A 17,263-nucleotide genomic window follows, 5' to 3' on the forward strand; every position below is an offset into this window, starting at 1 on the left:
GAAATGAGCGAACATTGCCCGGATGTCCACTATCGATTTTGCAGCGTTTTCACATATAATTGGTGTCACGAATGTGACTCACATTGTCAAAGTCGTCATTATCTTTATTTACGACATGCTGCATATTTGGAGAGGGCTTTTTAGACTCTATCAGAAAGTCAACTTTTGAGGTATTCAAGTTCGATGATTGTCAATATTATGAAACATTGTCAAAATATTGATATGCGAATGTCAATGGATTTTATTCAATATTCCAACATAATAAGAAATGACATCACATCTTTTCCCTAATTTTTCTATTCCTGTTTCAGAGTCTGTCTAATCTGCCCACGGCTCATATTGATGTACTTTGGCCCTTTATCGAAACGAGCGTTTCGCTGGTTACGACACGCTTTAGGTACCCTAACACCTACGGTATACATTAGGGTATCTGTTTCATATTAGAAATTATTGAAATTACATTTTTTAAATATATACTAACACACACTTTATACGTTTCATCTTTTGCTTCTGTTTTAAAAAAGAGCTGTTTTCTTGGCGATGAATTGATAACGGTAACTGGTCACCATTAACCAACTACAAAGAAGATACGTTTAAGTCAAGCGCTGACCCGACCCCAGAACCCGAAAGAATTATATACCTTTTGATGTGAAATTGTATATTTTAATTTACAGTAAAAAGCGAATGTAAGCGCATGATATATTTGAAGAATGTGTGGTGCCCTCTGTTATGACAAGTAAAATACGTTACTCCATACATGCATATGAGGAGATATGGGATTAATCAAACATAGACGTGATGATTCCGAACAGATGGCTTGCTTTTGCATGTGTTTGTGACAGGTGTCACTGGTGGAACAGGATCATTTCAACGTTTTGCAAATATTTTGAACCGCTATCTTTTGATTGCAGGTTTAAGCAAATCTGTTATAAATATATGATACAGTCAAAATCATTAAACTTGACTCCGCTTTTACCAACGATGTCTTATATCTATGGGGTTGCTGGTTTTGTGGCTTTCATTACTGGTATTAAACGAATAATCTCTAAATGAACACTTTGATAAGTTAAGGTGCATATTATTTTCATGATTCTATTGAAAGCAGCATTGTTAAATCTTTATAAAATGAATGAATGAAAGAAACAAGGAGTGAGTGAGTTATTATTTAACGTCACATCGGCAATATTTCAGCCATATCGTGACGAGAACATATGTGACATTGAAATGCAATAGAGGTATATTATAAAAACCTGTCGACGAAGGACAGTAAAACAACTAGAATATCACAATTACATCTAAAACTAGTGTGGAAAATTGAAACTGATAGCACTATTTGGACAATACAATATAAAAACTGGCTATAGATCAAAGAAGGAAGGAAGGAAGGAAGGAAGAATGAATGAAAGTAGAAAGGGCTGACAAATCCTATGTCTATATGCTAATTATTTCGTTCAGGGAACTCAACAGTGTCTCTTGTAATGTTCAGTCGTGAAAAACAACAACAAAAAAAACCGATACATAGCACAAAAACTGTGAAACCAGTTATTTGTTTTCAGACACAAGGGAACAGGTTGCTGCGAAACTCATGACACGTAATTAGATTGTAACAATACTGACACAGAGGTCTGGATCTTTGAACGTTTGCTCTTAAACAGATGATCACTGTGAATCTACCAGTGAAATAAGGGTTCAAGGTATAAAAGACCAGCATAACTTCTATAGGTCTGTTTTCGGGTAATAAAATGATAACGGCTGTAATTGGTAGAATCGTGTCATCAGGTTCTACATTGACTTTAACATATCTTTAAACCTGAGAAACCTGTAACACTGCTGTTGTTTAGCAACTAGTGTGTCTTCTTAAGACTCGAATACTCACACAGGTCATGATATCGTATTAAATTTGCGCCGTAAAGTTCACAATTATAACACATGTTTTCTTTGTGTTTTAGATGCTCACTAAATATGCAGCACTGACATCCCCTGTGTTCACAGTAGCATGACAGATATAAGTAAATTAACCTTTCAGATGTTTTTCATCCTTGTAATATCTTTGACCAATGCCAGGTCGTCAGCATTCACACAGGGAAATTACCCCAATTCTCGATGGCTGGTGACTGAATCCACTGGAAGCATTTTTGTACACACTCCAATTATAAACATGCTGTGTAGCAGGGGTGTTCATAAGGACTGTTTTTTAGATAATTAATCTGAATGAACAGAGAACATCCTGTTGAGATACCTTTCTCTCACGTGGATGTTAAGCCAAACAAAACTGAAAAACGTCACAATTCCACATCCTCTGCCCAATCAAGACACTTTGACATTTGAAACTGACTAGTTGAAATATTCATTGCGTCACTACAAAGGAAGTCTGGCTACCTAACTGTCACTTGTCCTTCAGATGTTCGCACTTATTAGCTCAATCGTGACGATGGAGTGCTTCATACACAATGGTCTAGTCTCAAGAATGACTAACCGTCAATGACCGATGTTTCTACTGGCGGATTACGATCATTTGACGATATAATTAAAATGAATAAACTTTTTAAATGGGAAACTCTTTTAAGGATAAGTTTCAATATAGTCAATATATCTAATGTATAAAATTTTGTAATTTGCACGTCTTTATATCAATTTGATGTGTTTGATAACTTCAGCATCTGTAATGTCTACTCTCGTGTTTTCCTCTCATTTCTGTAATGGCATAGTTTGTAAAATCAATTTTAGATCATTAACACTTACTGTAACGTTTTGTATTGCTTTTAATGCTTGAGAGTTCTGTCGATGCAGGGTGTTATAAAATAATCACGCTTTCCATATAAGAATTGATCAGTTCATTTTTTTGTGCTGATAAAAAAGTGTTTGTGACATAAAGAAACATAACACAATATCTCTTGATTGTTTATCATTTCCGTGTTTATTTTGTTAATGGAAACATACTTGTAACATGACACTTGTTGAAGTTTTCTTTTTCCTTTTAAAAAACACTTTTTAATTTTGTGCATAAGTATAAATTCTAAAGCAAACCGCTCTTGAACACCAGCAGTAGCGTGTCTATCCTAACGGGATATATAATCTATGTGATATGGATCACGAACCACAAGCATGTGACTTTGATGTCTCTGAAAAAAGGATTTTTGCTGATATTTATCATTATCCATGTCAGTGTTCATAAGGTTCGCCACGCCAGATTAACAGTTTTATAACAACAATTATTCAAATTAGCTGCATAATTTATACAATAATGGTACAACATGTCTATAGATACGTCTATGACTATGGTTGCCGGTACGTGTTAGGTAGTACTGAATTAACGTCCTTTAAATCACCTCTTATAGTCCCAGTTTACCCTTCTTATGCATAGGAAAGGCATCCTTCTGAAAAATGAAAACTTGATCTAATATAATACAAAATTTGAAATATACGACGGAGTATTGCTGAAATTCAGACAAAATGAATACCAAATATGATTTTCTCATGTCAGTATGCATCAGGGGTGATTTGTGCTGGTAGAATAAGGTACGGCCCCCCAAAATGGGGGAGATATAGCAATCAATATTGGGAGCATATATATGAAAATTAATATGCAACATAAATTATTTGGGCTATGAAAACGATGGATTTTCACTTGCCTGGCATCACAATTCTGTAAGTGAAAAGTGAAACATTTCACAACTGCAAGAAACTCAACGAGACTCAAAGCCATGGACTGACTCGAACAGGCGACTCCATTATAAGAATGTGGACGCAGGAGTCGTGTCGACTACATGTCACACATGCAGCGCAGGACGTGTTCATACGTGTCGTCACTTACGTGATATATTTACAACGGCCACGTCTGTAGCTACAGCAATACTAGGAGTGAAGGATGAGGACTATTTGTATGGATATAGAACTTCTATATTCTGTATAGACGACGTTTCGACATAGATTCTAATGTCGTTGTCAAGCAAGTGAAACAGACACTAACTTGAACGCCATTTTGTCACAGACTACAATGATCTTAGCTCCTTACAATTGGTCCCGGCCATTTGTAAGTTTCGATTGTAACTTACAATGATTTTAGCCTACAATCGGTTTGTGCAAGTGGATGGCGATTGTAGCCGAAGCCTAAGATCGGTATCTTAAGGATTTCAATAATGGTAGCGCTAAGATCGTTCTGTGCAAGTGAGCCAAGGGTAATTTACCCCAGCTTTACACACATGACATTCCTCGGCAACACGTCCTTCCCATAATGCAACAAGCAAACGTCATATTTCAACAGACAATGCCCGACAAGGCAAAAATGACTTGAAAAACCACAACATCCGTGGCCTTCAAGGTCTCCAGACAAGATATTGAGAACAAACAACCTTCACCTTGACATTCGATTGTGTGTCTCAGTGACAATACTTTGTGCGTAATTGGAACAATTTATTATGCTTGTTTGTAATACATAATGTAAACATATGAAAATTACTTTTGCGTTTCTTGTTTTGCAGAGTATATTATCATTTTAACTCTGATCCACTATGACATAGTGCATAGTGCTTTGTTATAGTGCAATACAGTCATACATTTATCTGGATCTATTGATGAGAAAAATGGAAACATTGAGATGGTAGTATATACTGATTACTTTATTAAGAAATACGTCTCCATTAGATTAATGTTCTCCCGGGCACTGATAATACATCATAATTCTATCACAATACAGACGGATTCAAAATGCTTGAGGGAGAATTATTGCGAATCATGAGGTTTAATCTCTTCTCGCAAGTATAAATGATGCGACTTAACAGCCTCATAAATGCTGAAGTCATAGATTTGAATGAGAAATGGGACATCGTTTTAAATGCTACAAGTTCTGATCGCTCGTTTATCATAATATTTCCGGACATGATCAAACCAAGAACATGACTACGGGATATCATTTCAGAGGAATAATTGGATGGATACAATCCGGGTGTGTTGAACACGTACTTACATCAGATGATTAAAGAGAACTGCATGAAAGTGAAACTAATATCGGTGTTGTAGACATCCCGTGTTTTCATTCTCTAATAATCGAATTTCACCATCTGACATCTCCAACAAAAAAACGTTGGCTCAGTCCTGTGAATCGCGGAGATGCTGCTGCTACGTCCCCCGATGGTGTCAAAATTCGATGAGCGTGGTTCTTTGCCACGATTATTTATTGGGATTCTGGGTAAGGACTGATCCTCAGCTACCATACGGCGGCCCAAAGGATCGTTAGTAAGGCCAGATGACTTCAGTTGTAGTGGAAAGTGGTGATGGCCAGGTCAAGATGCGAGTATCTGATAGGCTGTCCTCATATCACTGGAATGCTACGTTAATGCGACGGTAAACATGAAACAAATAAACCAACAAACAAGCAAAGAAGCAAGGTTTTGTCATGTGAAAATTAATTTCAGAGTAATAGAAACCCGAGTACATAGTAAAACGCATAAATGTTTAATATGAAAGATAGATCAGATTGAGGTAAAATATTCTTACATGTCTTGGATTATCATTCTTGATAGTTTCCACCACCCAGCCTTGTGTCCTCACCGTGTTAACGCCAAGCTCCAGGCAACATGTGACGTGTTTTTATGGCACTCACAGGGAATGAACCCCGGTGTTTCACCAAAACTACACAAGTATCCGTTGCCTCACTACTGTCTAACTGCCTGGGCTATCTTAATAATAGTCCATGTGAGGTGCTTACAAAATGCCATCATGTCATATGAAACATTCTGACGTATCTGCTAGGTTATATTTGGCACACGAAAACAGCACATTCCAGCCAGATTAACGTCGGTCTGTGGAACACCTTCATTAAAGTATTCAGTGAAGACAATATTTATTCATCTACGGCTTTACTGATTTATTTACATTACAGTACCTTCCAAGTAACACCGTCATATCACATTGCATGTTTCTGAAGTTATGGTTAGCAGATATGATTTGAGACTCTTAACGTTCTTTGTTTTGAATAACCAGAGGACATCGGACACAGAGTTAATGCGTTTCTGATCAGACGTATTGTCTTAGATTAGTAACTGATCATCGGTCGACACAAACAAAACAAAACAAGACTGATATCCCCTACAACAAGTGCTCAAAATACGACCTGGTGATGCCATTCCAACGTTTCATCTTCTGTAAATGATGTGGTCCTTGTGATCAGTTTCCTGGTCTTTACTGGGCCCAATTTCAGCATTCATTCTGACAGGTGTCAAGCCACAAACACAATGTGATCAAGATAACCGTCTTTTTCAATTTAAAGCCACAAAGAACTCTGAAAAAGCAGTTTGTCCCAGCTATAAATTGTTGAAGTTTGCTTTGAAGCGAGCTAGTTCTAAGTGACATATAATTCTTCAAAATTAAAGCAAAGTGTGAATCTCTTTGCGCTTGAAAGACGCGAAGACCATGGTTTTCTAGTGTGCTTTGAAACCGTGGACAAAGCAGGGCTGTTTACGGGACTGACACCTCCTTCGAAAACCTAAAAAACAGGCGCGTTCGTAAGCCAGTAAAGGATGCAAAATTACCAACTTCTTAGAATGACCAGGTGATAAATGAGAAGCCACTATAGCTTTCTAAATGATGAACTGTTTCGAAACGCTGGCTGCAGATAACACGTTTAGCCTTCAGTTAACGTCGTAGCGCCTATTTTACACAGGCAGTTTGGAACATGTTCATCGATTGAAAAGTTCTTAAACAAAATGACACATGGTGGTTTCCATCGGCTGAGGGAAGTATGGGTCATTTGTAGATTACAGGTCAAGCTATTATGAAGCATAGTTTTCTGTCCATCCCCACTGAGAGAATAACACTCAGTAATAAAACAAGACTTTGCGTTGAGATTTGAGTTTGCGCTTTCAGTTGAGTTTTGCGTTTGCAATGATGGTTTTAGAGGGCCGGACCACATACTGCAGATAGTCAGCACACTTTAATACAAACATTGGAGGAAGGTTTGATGTTGGTTTTAGTGGACCGGACCACATGCTGCAGATAGTCATCACACTTTAATACAAACATTGGAGGAAGGTTTGATGTTGGTTTTAGAGGGCCGGACCACATGCTGCAGATAGTCAGCACACTTTAATACAAACACCGGAGGAAGGTTTGATGTTGGATTTAGTTGACCGGACCACATGCTGCAGATAGTCAGCACACTTTAATACAAAGATTGGAGGAAGGTTTGATGTTGGTTTTAGTGGGCCGGACCACATGATGCAGATAGTCAGCACACTTTAATACAAACACCGGAGGAAGGTTTGATGTTGGTTTTAGTTGACCGGACCACATGCTGCAGATAGTCAGCACACTTTAATACAAACACGGAGGAAGGTTTGATGTTGGTTTTAGTGGACCGGACCACATGCTGCAGATAGTCAGCACACTTTAATACAAACACCGGAGGAAGGTTTGATGTTGGTTTTAGTTGACCGGACCACATGCTGCAGATAGTCAGCACACTTTAATACAAACACGGAGGATGGTTTGATGTTGGTTCTAGTGGGCCGGATCACATGCTGCAGATAGTCAGCACACTTTAATACAAACACTGGAGGAAGGTTTGATGTTGGTTTTAGTGGGCCGGACCACATACTGCAGGTAGTCAGCACACTTTAATACAACGATTGGAGGAAGGTTTGATGTTGGTTTTAGTGGGCCGGACCACATGATGCAGATAGTCAGCACACTTTAATACAAACACCGGAGGAAGGTTTGATGTTGGTTTTAGAGGGCCGGACCACATGCTGCAGATAGTCAGCACACTTTAATACAAACACCGGAGGAAGGTTTGATGTTGGTTTTAGTTGACCGGACCACATGCTGCAGATAGTCAGCACACTTTAATACAAACATTGGAGGAAGGTTTGATGTTCATCATGTAACATATTGTGAAGAGTAACAAGAAGCAGAAAGCTGATGACGGTATGATAACGTTCTTTTGAAATGTAAGATGAACGTTCAGAATGATCAATATGTTTGACATTTAGATCATTACAGCATGCAATAATTATGCCAGTTACGGACAGGGAAGTTTGTATAAAGTAATAAACCTTGAGCCGAATTAGCCATTTAATTTAGAATGAGACATGTGGAGGATGTTATTATGATTCATTACCACTGACAGTGAAGTTTATGTTCAAATATGAAGAATGGTCCTTTGATGAAGATAATCTAATATCCAATCTTAAACATATGAATAAAAGCAGCTTGGATTTTAGACATTAATAATCCCCCAAAATAGAACCATGAGTATCTTATGATGAAGACTTATTGTCTGCTGTTGGATATTTCAAAGCGAACCGAAAAAAATAAATTAACTTATAACAGTTGTGTTCATGGAAGATATAATGAATTCATAACAAGAGTGCATATGTATAAGTAGATGATATTTCAACTAATAGAAATAAGGGCGAGAATTTATGGATGTCAACTTGTATATTTGAGGAACATGTTCCGGAGTATATTCTCCTAATGAAGGAGTAATGAAATAGACCCGAAACGTCGGATTCCTCAAATAAAGGAGTTGACATCCATAAATTCTCGCTTTTTTGTGTATCACTTCAAAATGCCGCTCAAAGACTCTAACTGAAATGATAGTGAGTGAGTGAATGAGTGAGTCAAAGCGGCAATATTGCAGCCATATCGTGACTATAATAACATATATTATAATAATATATAAAGCTTTTCCTAAACTCTATCAACAAAGGACAGTAAAACAACTAGGTTATCACAGATAGAAATTTAAAACTAGCATGTAAGCATTAAAACATGTATTACAAAAAAGGATAATACAATATAAAACCTGGCTATAGGTCACCAACAACTGAAGGTAGAGCACCATATATGACTCAGATAAATGAATTTTATTGATCTTTTAAGATGTGTTTATATAGCCGAGCAGCAGTAATTGGTAACCAGATCTCTTTGCTTTTCCTGTCTGTAGATTTCTTTCAGGAAGGTTGAATCCTTGTCTTCTATAATTCTGTGAACAGCTGGTGGTTGTTTGTAAATGCCAAGTAAAAGGACATTTGTATACGTCTGCCTTATGAGTCATTTATCATTGCTGAAATAAATATTGATAGTTAAGAATATTGTTAATTGTAATACATTCAACATTCTTTTCCATGGTTATTCTGTCGACAAAATAGCAGTAGCGTATTATCATTTCTGAAGAGGCAATTCATCAATTAGAATATTAGTGTACTTCCTGGTTAAAAATGACAGCTCAAAATTACATTTAGTCATCAAAATACCACCATGTCTTTCTAGAACTAACTTTCTTAGAACTAACAAAAGCTCCTTCTTTTCCTATGTTACTGAATTGATTGTCACCATAGACATCTTCAAGATATTAATCAAACATGACATAGCGCCAAGGTAATAAAATACCACATCCTTTTACATGAAACATTCTGCTTTAACGCATGCTATTAATCCAATTGTTCTGAGAGAAACAATTTTTTTATTTTTTTTTTAAAATATCACCGTATCATCTTCTTGTGTAATACTTTAGTACCAGGTTGGGGTTGATAATTCCATTCAACGTGAATACATATAATAGAAATCAATTTGTATTGCGCAAGAAACTCCATGGTATTTTTGAAAATTCTTTTTTCATCTGTGGACGTCGTGACCACACTGTGAGTTGTCTGTTAGTCGTCGGATGACAACTCCAACAAAGAATTTGACAACGATTTTCCGGCCTGTTCATTGGCACATAATTCCCTTCAATTTATTTTATATGTTTCAGGTATATTTGTTTCATTAATATGATTGTAATGAATGAAGGATGCGTTAAATATATGTAAAGTTAAATAAAAGATTCGGAGAAAACCTGTCCTAATTGCACAATCTGTGCAAAATACCAGGAATCAAGAGTTGAAGCGTAAACATAAAAAAAGTAAAAAACAACAATACAAATACAAATACATAGGGCACCTATTTAATGTGAAGTAATCTTTGAACAGGATTTAAACTACTAGTTGGGTACTTGACAAGTTTCCCGATTATCATGCATTGTGCACCAACATGGGTGGTATAGATCAAGGGCTTTCACTACATGTTTATACGTACGTCAGTGATTTTCGAACCTGATCGTAACCAGTAACGTTAGTGTGCAGAGTTTCGTTCCTCTAACTTAAGAGTTGTTGAGAATATCGCTGAGAAACGTGCGGACAAACAAACTCCTATTTCCCACGTCCCACTTTGCGGCGGAGGGTGCAAAAATACGTTTATCCGCTTTAGGGAACCCCATAGTGACATTTGTAATCTTCGAAGATGAATAATGCAAGAATATATATCACAATTAGAATGAAAACAGACATTCGTTTTTACACACAAGGGGAAACGCTGTCTTGAAGCTCATGTGAAGACAACCAATAGTGACAGTCTTGATAGAATAAGTCTGGACGTTAGCTCATGAATAGTTGATAACTGTGAATCTTCCTAGTGCAATTAGGGTTCAGAAAAGAAACGCTCAGACTTTATATAATTTGTTCCCTTACAATGGTAACTTTTTTCTGGTCTACATAGATTTGTTTACTTTTTACAATTTGCCATTTTGTTCGTGTCCTATGGAACAACTATTTTGATTGGTTAAAATTACATCTGGTCATAATATAGCTACATGTATTGTTCTTGTCTGTAACGTTTACTGTTTTCATCCCTCTGTATTCTTTGTTTATCGTTCAATAACCATCAAATCGCCAATTGCCTTCGACTGATTTACCCACCTTAACTTGAAATTAAGAAGACAAGTGAGACCGCCTCAACTGTTTCATATTTAGATGTATGCATAAAGATTCAAAGTTACAAAAACCTCTCCACTAGGCTGTATGACATAAGGGATGTTTTCAAATTTCCAATAGTCAACTTCCCTTTAATGTCGAGCAATATTCCAACAGCTCCAGCCTTTGGTGTTTTCATATCACAACTTTTGAGGTACAATCGAGCGTGCTATTTTTATCGGGATTTCAAAGAGCGTTGTGCCGCTCTTGCTCAGAAGTTGTTTGGTCAAAGTTACAACATTCAAGGCCTCAGTAAAGCTTTCAAGAAGGTTTATGGTAGACATGTGGAGGACATTTCCAAATTTGATGCATCAGTGACAAAAATGATGTCCGATGCAATTCCCTATTTTGACTTATACCATACATTGCCGAATTATTTCGGGTGAACAAATGACTAGACTTAGCATATGTTTATGACGGGTGCCACCGGTGGGGCAGGATACCCTCACCTTTTCGCAAAAACTGGTATCATCACTATTTCATAGTGATTCATGAACACATGCTCTGTCATCGTATCGCATGGTGACAATCACTGGATTGTCTGGTTCAGACCCGATTTGTTTACAAACAACATCATACAGCTGTATTACTGCTGAAACAAATATCTGCTCATGATATAGTTACAGTTGTACAATCGAGATTTCTTATGAATGTGGAAATGGTTTCATGGATAAATATGCACCATTGAAAATTCTGATAGTCACAATCAGATTGCACCGATGTAGTATTGAACACACTCTTGAGATACTTGTGTCTCACGTCAGACAATACTAAAAACAACGCACCATCCTCCACCTAATCGTGACACTCTGACATTCGAAATGGACTCATTGAAATATTCATTCCAAGTCTGACTACATAACCTGTCATTCGGTAATTAGGAGTTCGCACTCATTAGGTCAGTCGTGACAACAGCCAGTTTTTCACGTAATGGTCTTGTGTCAGTTCAGTTTCTTCTCGTGGTATTTGAATGCTATTTGTTGGATAGATTTCAAGCCAGAACATAGATAGATTCATTTGCGTTTGGCAACTTGATGTGCTTGATATATTTGACAGTCTACTCTCGAAGTGCGTGTTTCCTATCTTAAAATGTTTGTAAGGACAGAGTGGCGGTTTTAAATTTAACATCATAAACGCTTACTCTAACATAGCGTTATAAATATAACAATGTCAGTTTGTTTTAGGTATCATATTTTGTGAAACCGGTACTTTTGACAGAAAGACACAGAACCAAACATTTCAAGGTTTTATGGCCCGTCATTCTCACATTGTGTAACATACAAGTAACATGTTACATTTTGACATTCAGATATTTCAAATAACACGTTTTAGAAAACAAACACTTCGTCCACAGTATTGCACAAGAATTCATTCGACTTCATCCATTCTGAAGTGCATCGTTCCAACATTAGAGTCCCTATGTTATTGGTCACACAATTAAAATGGTATAGATCAGGTACCAATTATACACGACACGATGTATCTGGAAAGAAACCTTCCAGTGAGTATCGCTGTAGTAGCCATACAAGTTGTGTTTGTTTCGTGAAGGGTAGCCTCACCTGGCAGTCCCCAATGTTAAAAACAGCTCTTGTAGTGAGAAGGGTGGGTGAATGAGTGGTAGAACAAAGACTGCATGGGGGACCATATACAGAATGATGAACATAGTATAACAGTCTAAATATTCCGTAAAAGCATTAGCTATGTTCAATGACTTTACAGTAGTGAACAGTAATAATGAAACTGTTACCTGAAACTGTACTGTTATGAAGTCCCTTAACTTCTAAAATTGTCAGGAAGTGGTGGGTAGTGAACTGTTTTCAGCTGAGGTCGTCAATGACCGGTTCGAAGACAAACCACGTGTGATGTGTCCTCTTAACTTAGATGATGTGTTTGTTTCACCCAAACAAGGTGCCTGTCTGGTGAGATTAGGCAGACCCGAACACATGATGATTGCCCCAAAGACCTACAGTCCAAATTCACAGGATGCTAAACTATAACTTCCGCGTAGGATGTCTCCATTTCACCCCTAACCGGAATAATGTGAATGTCAACACAATCAGTAGATGTAGAGCAAAGTAATCAAAAAATATAATATAGGACGTCAGTGCAATATAATAACCAGTCTTGACTATCCTCAGAATCAAATTCCGTTTGGTGTGAAGTGAAAAACAGCTGAGAAGCTTACATGAAAGGATCACTGATAATCGGTACATGCCACCAGATGTTCGCGAATGGGGTAAGAATCTCCCGCCCTACCGGTAGCACCCGCCATTCATACCATTCACCCACGCATACCAATGAAATCAAATACATCATTAAGCTGATATACTGCTGCAGGTTTTCTACAGTTTCTACAGTTGTGTCAGATATCATATAAAGGATACTATATAAGATGTGGGTTGTCTCACTACTTTGCCAAACCCAGTTTAGGAATGGGTAGTCAGGTTATATCATGTCATACAAAAAGTCCTTTTGTATCTATTAACCTTATCATATGAAAGCAGCACAACTGGAGGATTGATGCACGTAACGTTAGCCTAGAGGGTACACTTCTATGGAAGTGTTCAGTGTGTAAGAGACGTAATTAATTTATGTCTTCTGGTATTGAACATCTCGCTGTCTACAAAACAACAGATTAACCAACACATAACTGAAAGTAATTGTCGGACACAATATACTTGTTCGTGGTTATTTCACCAAAGCGATAAGCACCCAAAACCTGCATCACTCCTCGCCTCTCACATTAGTCTGACATGCTGAGACATACCTAGAATACTATTCCAAATAGCCTTAAACTTAATTAAATCAATTGTTAAATTTGTTTAGACAGTTTTCCTCAGCGAACAATCACTAATTACTGAAGTGTCTTGGCATAATGAGATCACAGAGAGAAATATTTGAAAGTGATATCATTGATTAGTGAATATGCTAATGGGCCATTGACATTTTGTTTTGTGAACAACATAGCGATTTAGTGTTGTACATAAAGTTAATACGTTTGTGATTAGATACAGTGTCTGAAAATAGTCTCATTTGCAAAATAATACCTCCGGAGTGTAGACCAGAGAACATAACATTAACGTCGTGTATGTCAAAAAGGATGCAAAATTACAGATATAATGGCCTCACTGGTTTTGATAAACCAGACGTGTCTATACGTGGTGGTATGTCATGTCTAGTGATTTCAGATTAACAAATCATTACAAAGATGAAGATAAATAGCAGCCGAAGATGAACAAACTGTGAGACGTTTAAGAAAAACCAAACAAAACACACCAAATGATTTAAACATATTTTATTCCATTCAAGAAGAAAGAAAAAGATTGGCAAACAAGCCTAATTGGCTTATATTGATGCCGCTCCAAACCCACACCAAATCCCACCAACTCAAACGAAAGCAACACCCAGAGGTAAGTCGTGAAACTAAGTTACAAAATGTTAATTTGGTGTAATGGATAATGAATGATTTGGGTTCAACGCAGATTTGAACCAAATTCCTGATATATCACGGTGTCTCAACTAATTATGTGAGGAAGGCCCGAAGTGATGCAAGTCTCAGACGTGTTTCACTTTGGTAAAATGCATGAACATTGGAGTGAGTGGGTAAGTTTAGTTTAACGCCGCACTCAGCAATATTCCAGTTATATGGCGGCGGTCTGTAAATACATGAACATTGGAATGTTGCTGACAAACGTAGAATGATTATTCAGACAGGGATTAACGGAATCGGTATATTGACTAAACGTATTGAAAAGAGTATGTTTCTAAGAATTTATAGATATGCGGAGTAAAATAATTTTAAAAAACCCTGATAATCATCTTTCAACATGAAACTGAAAATGTTGAAAGTATAAGATCAGTCTTATATACGTAGAGACACAAATAAAGGAACACAGGAAAATTTAATTTAAGTGTTCCTTTAATATTTTTCTAGTTTTCATCACCAGCTTTGAATAGCGCTGTGTTGATGAAAACTGGAAAAAAATAAAGGAACTCTTGAATTTTCCTGTGTTCCTTTATTTGTTTCTCTACGTATATTTTGTTAACATAGAATATACATTTATATAAACCTTAATGCAAAAGTCACTCGCTTTAGGATGCATTTGTTTTGTGAACGTAAAAACAAATCTATCGTCATCTGATGCTTTCAAGTGTCATTTGCTCTTAGATAGTGTTGATGTAGACAGCAATTTTCTTCGATTATCACATAATTACACAAAGTCAAAATATAAAAGTCGACGATGCAATCAAACACATAAAAGATTCTTGGTGAATTAAAGGAAACATAAAGTGACAATTTAGATGAAATGATTGTAAAGATTCTTTGGTACTAATCTCCCCTTCCCTTTCGTCCATGTCACTGTACGAGCGATGTCAAAAGATGCACTTGGCGTTGTGCAGATTGCGAGGATGTTGAAAGCCAACAATTAAAACGATAAAGGAAGTTCATGGAAGAAAGCATTGATAAACGATTCCGTCTCAGTCTGTAATCAGTGTAGAAAAGATCGGAAGCATCAACTGAATAATCGCCTCAGCAGCTTTAATCATGTTTCTGTAAAAAATTCAAACGCTTCTTTCTTGAAATAATTCCTAATGCAAGTTCATGGCTTGAAATGAGATACAAACTCACTGTATGCCAAAGACATATTTCTGGAAAGAGGCTCATCTGTTGGCTCGTCTGTTGATTCAGATATACCGACAAATGGAGTAGAAAATCATATGCAAATACTGTCAACAATTCATAGTACAAATAAAGAAAGACACGTAAATTAACCCTAAATTCTGAGGGCTACAATCAGAGACTGAAGTCTGATGATTTGAAAAATGTATGATTTCATCCTAAGGAGGAGCATAAATGTCCAAATCCAAATCCAATCTCGCTCTGACAATTTTACCGGTGAAGAAGGGTCCTGAGGCTAATGTGCATTTTAAGATAATTGTGAATGATATAAATTTTACAGTTAAATCAACACCCATACATATGTGGTACACCTGTGGGATGAAATAGAATGTGTGAAAATGTCATTCTCTTCGGAAGCAAGTGAGTGAGTGAGTGAGTTTACGTTTACGCCGCTTTTAGTAATATTCCAGCAATATCACAGCGGGGAACACCAGAAATAGGCCTCACACATTGTACCCATGTGGGGAATCGAACCCGGGTCTTCGGCTTGACGAGCAAATGTTTAACCACTAGGCTACCCCACCACCCCAGCAAGTCAGTGACAAACATATACTTACATTTTAGTCAAATGTACCTATATCAAAGAAAATGAGCAGGGTAAAACATACCCCCAAGTATTTTCCGCCAGACACCACACCCTCAGTTGTGTTTCTGGCATTACTGATAACTGAGGTCCATAAAAGTTTCAAACTTTACGTTACTAGTTTCATGATATGGATTAAAAAGGACATTGTAATGACTTCGTTTTCTAAATGTCCTTCATAAATACACCCAGTTTGTTATTTTGAATTGACCACTTAAACCATGTTCGAACTCAATTTCAAGAAAAGTCATATTCAAAAAGCACATGATTTCACAAAAGTGATCACTTGGGACAGAATTGATGGATTTCTATAAGAAGTTACAGTGGCTCCAAGCGGAACAAAGAACTATAGAGATGGGACATCAGCTGATCGACAAGTGCAAGCGACTGTGTGCCTACACTGGCTGTAATGACGAGGGGCGGTGGGGTAGCCTAGTGGTTAAAGCGTTGGCTCGTCACGCCGAAGACCCGGGTTCGATTCCCCACATGGGCACAATGTGTTAAGCCCATTTCTGGTGTCCCCCGCCGTGATATTGCTGGAATATTGCTAAAAGCGGCGTAAAACCAAACTCAGTCAGTCAGTCAGTGTAATGACGAAATGAATACTTAATCAAGGCATATACCCCTGTCAGAGTAGCACCCTAATTAATTAAGTATAAAGGGAAACGGTCATAGGAAATTAACGGTTCTTTATGTGATCGTAAAATCCTTTGCGTGGCCACTGGCAAATAGGTCTTCGTTTCTTTAAATCTTGCAGGATGCGACTGCATTGGACAGGGCTTGTGCCTTAGTTCATTCAGAGCCTTTGTACATCAACGTGCTCATAATTTCAACCACTGGTTCATTATAAAGTAGTCTCTTAAAACATAATCTTAATCTCCAAGATATGAAACATAACAGTGCACTTATTCTCAGTCCAATCTTATCAATGCATGAAGTAAAATCTATAAAGTAAATGCATGGGGTGTGTTAGGAGAGAAAGAAATACTGCATAGTTGCGTCTCAAGGACTGCCGTTGTTGTTCGGGTCGATGGATCTGTGGGCAATATTCCCTTGAGTGGTATTTGCAAAGATAATAATCATTTCTGTTGATGCAACTGGGGAGGTGCAAGCACATTTATGTGAAGGATTTATTTACATCCCTGTTACATTGGAGAATTGACAGAACCGATCCCTTCCCTAGCATCGACTGTTTCTGATGATGCTGAAAGC

The sequence above is a fragment of the Haliotis rubra genome, unplaced genomic scaffold (genome assembly GCF_003918875.1).
Source record: "Haliotis rubra isolate DU_JTF1 unplaced genomic scaffold, ASM391887v1 Scf18, whole genome shotgun sequence".
NCBI lineage: Eukaryota > Metazoa > Mollusca > Gastropoda > Lepetellida > Haliotidae > Haliotis > Haliotis rubra.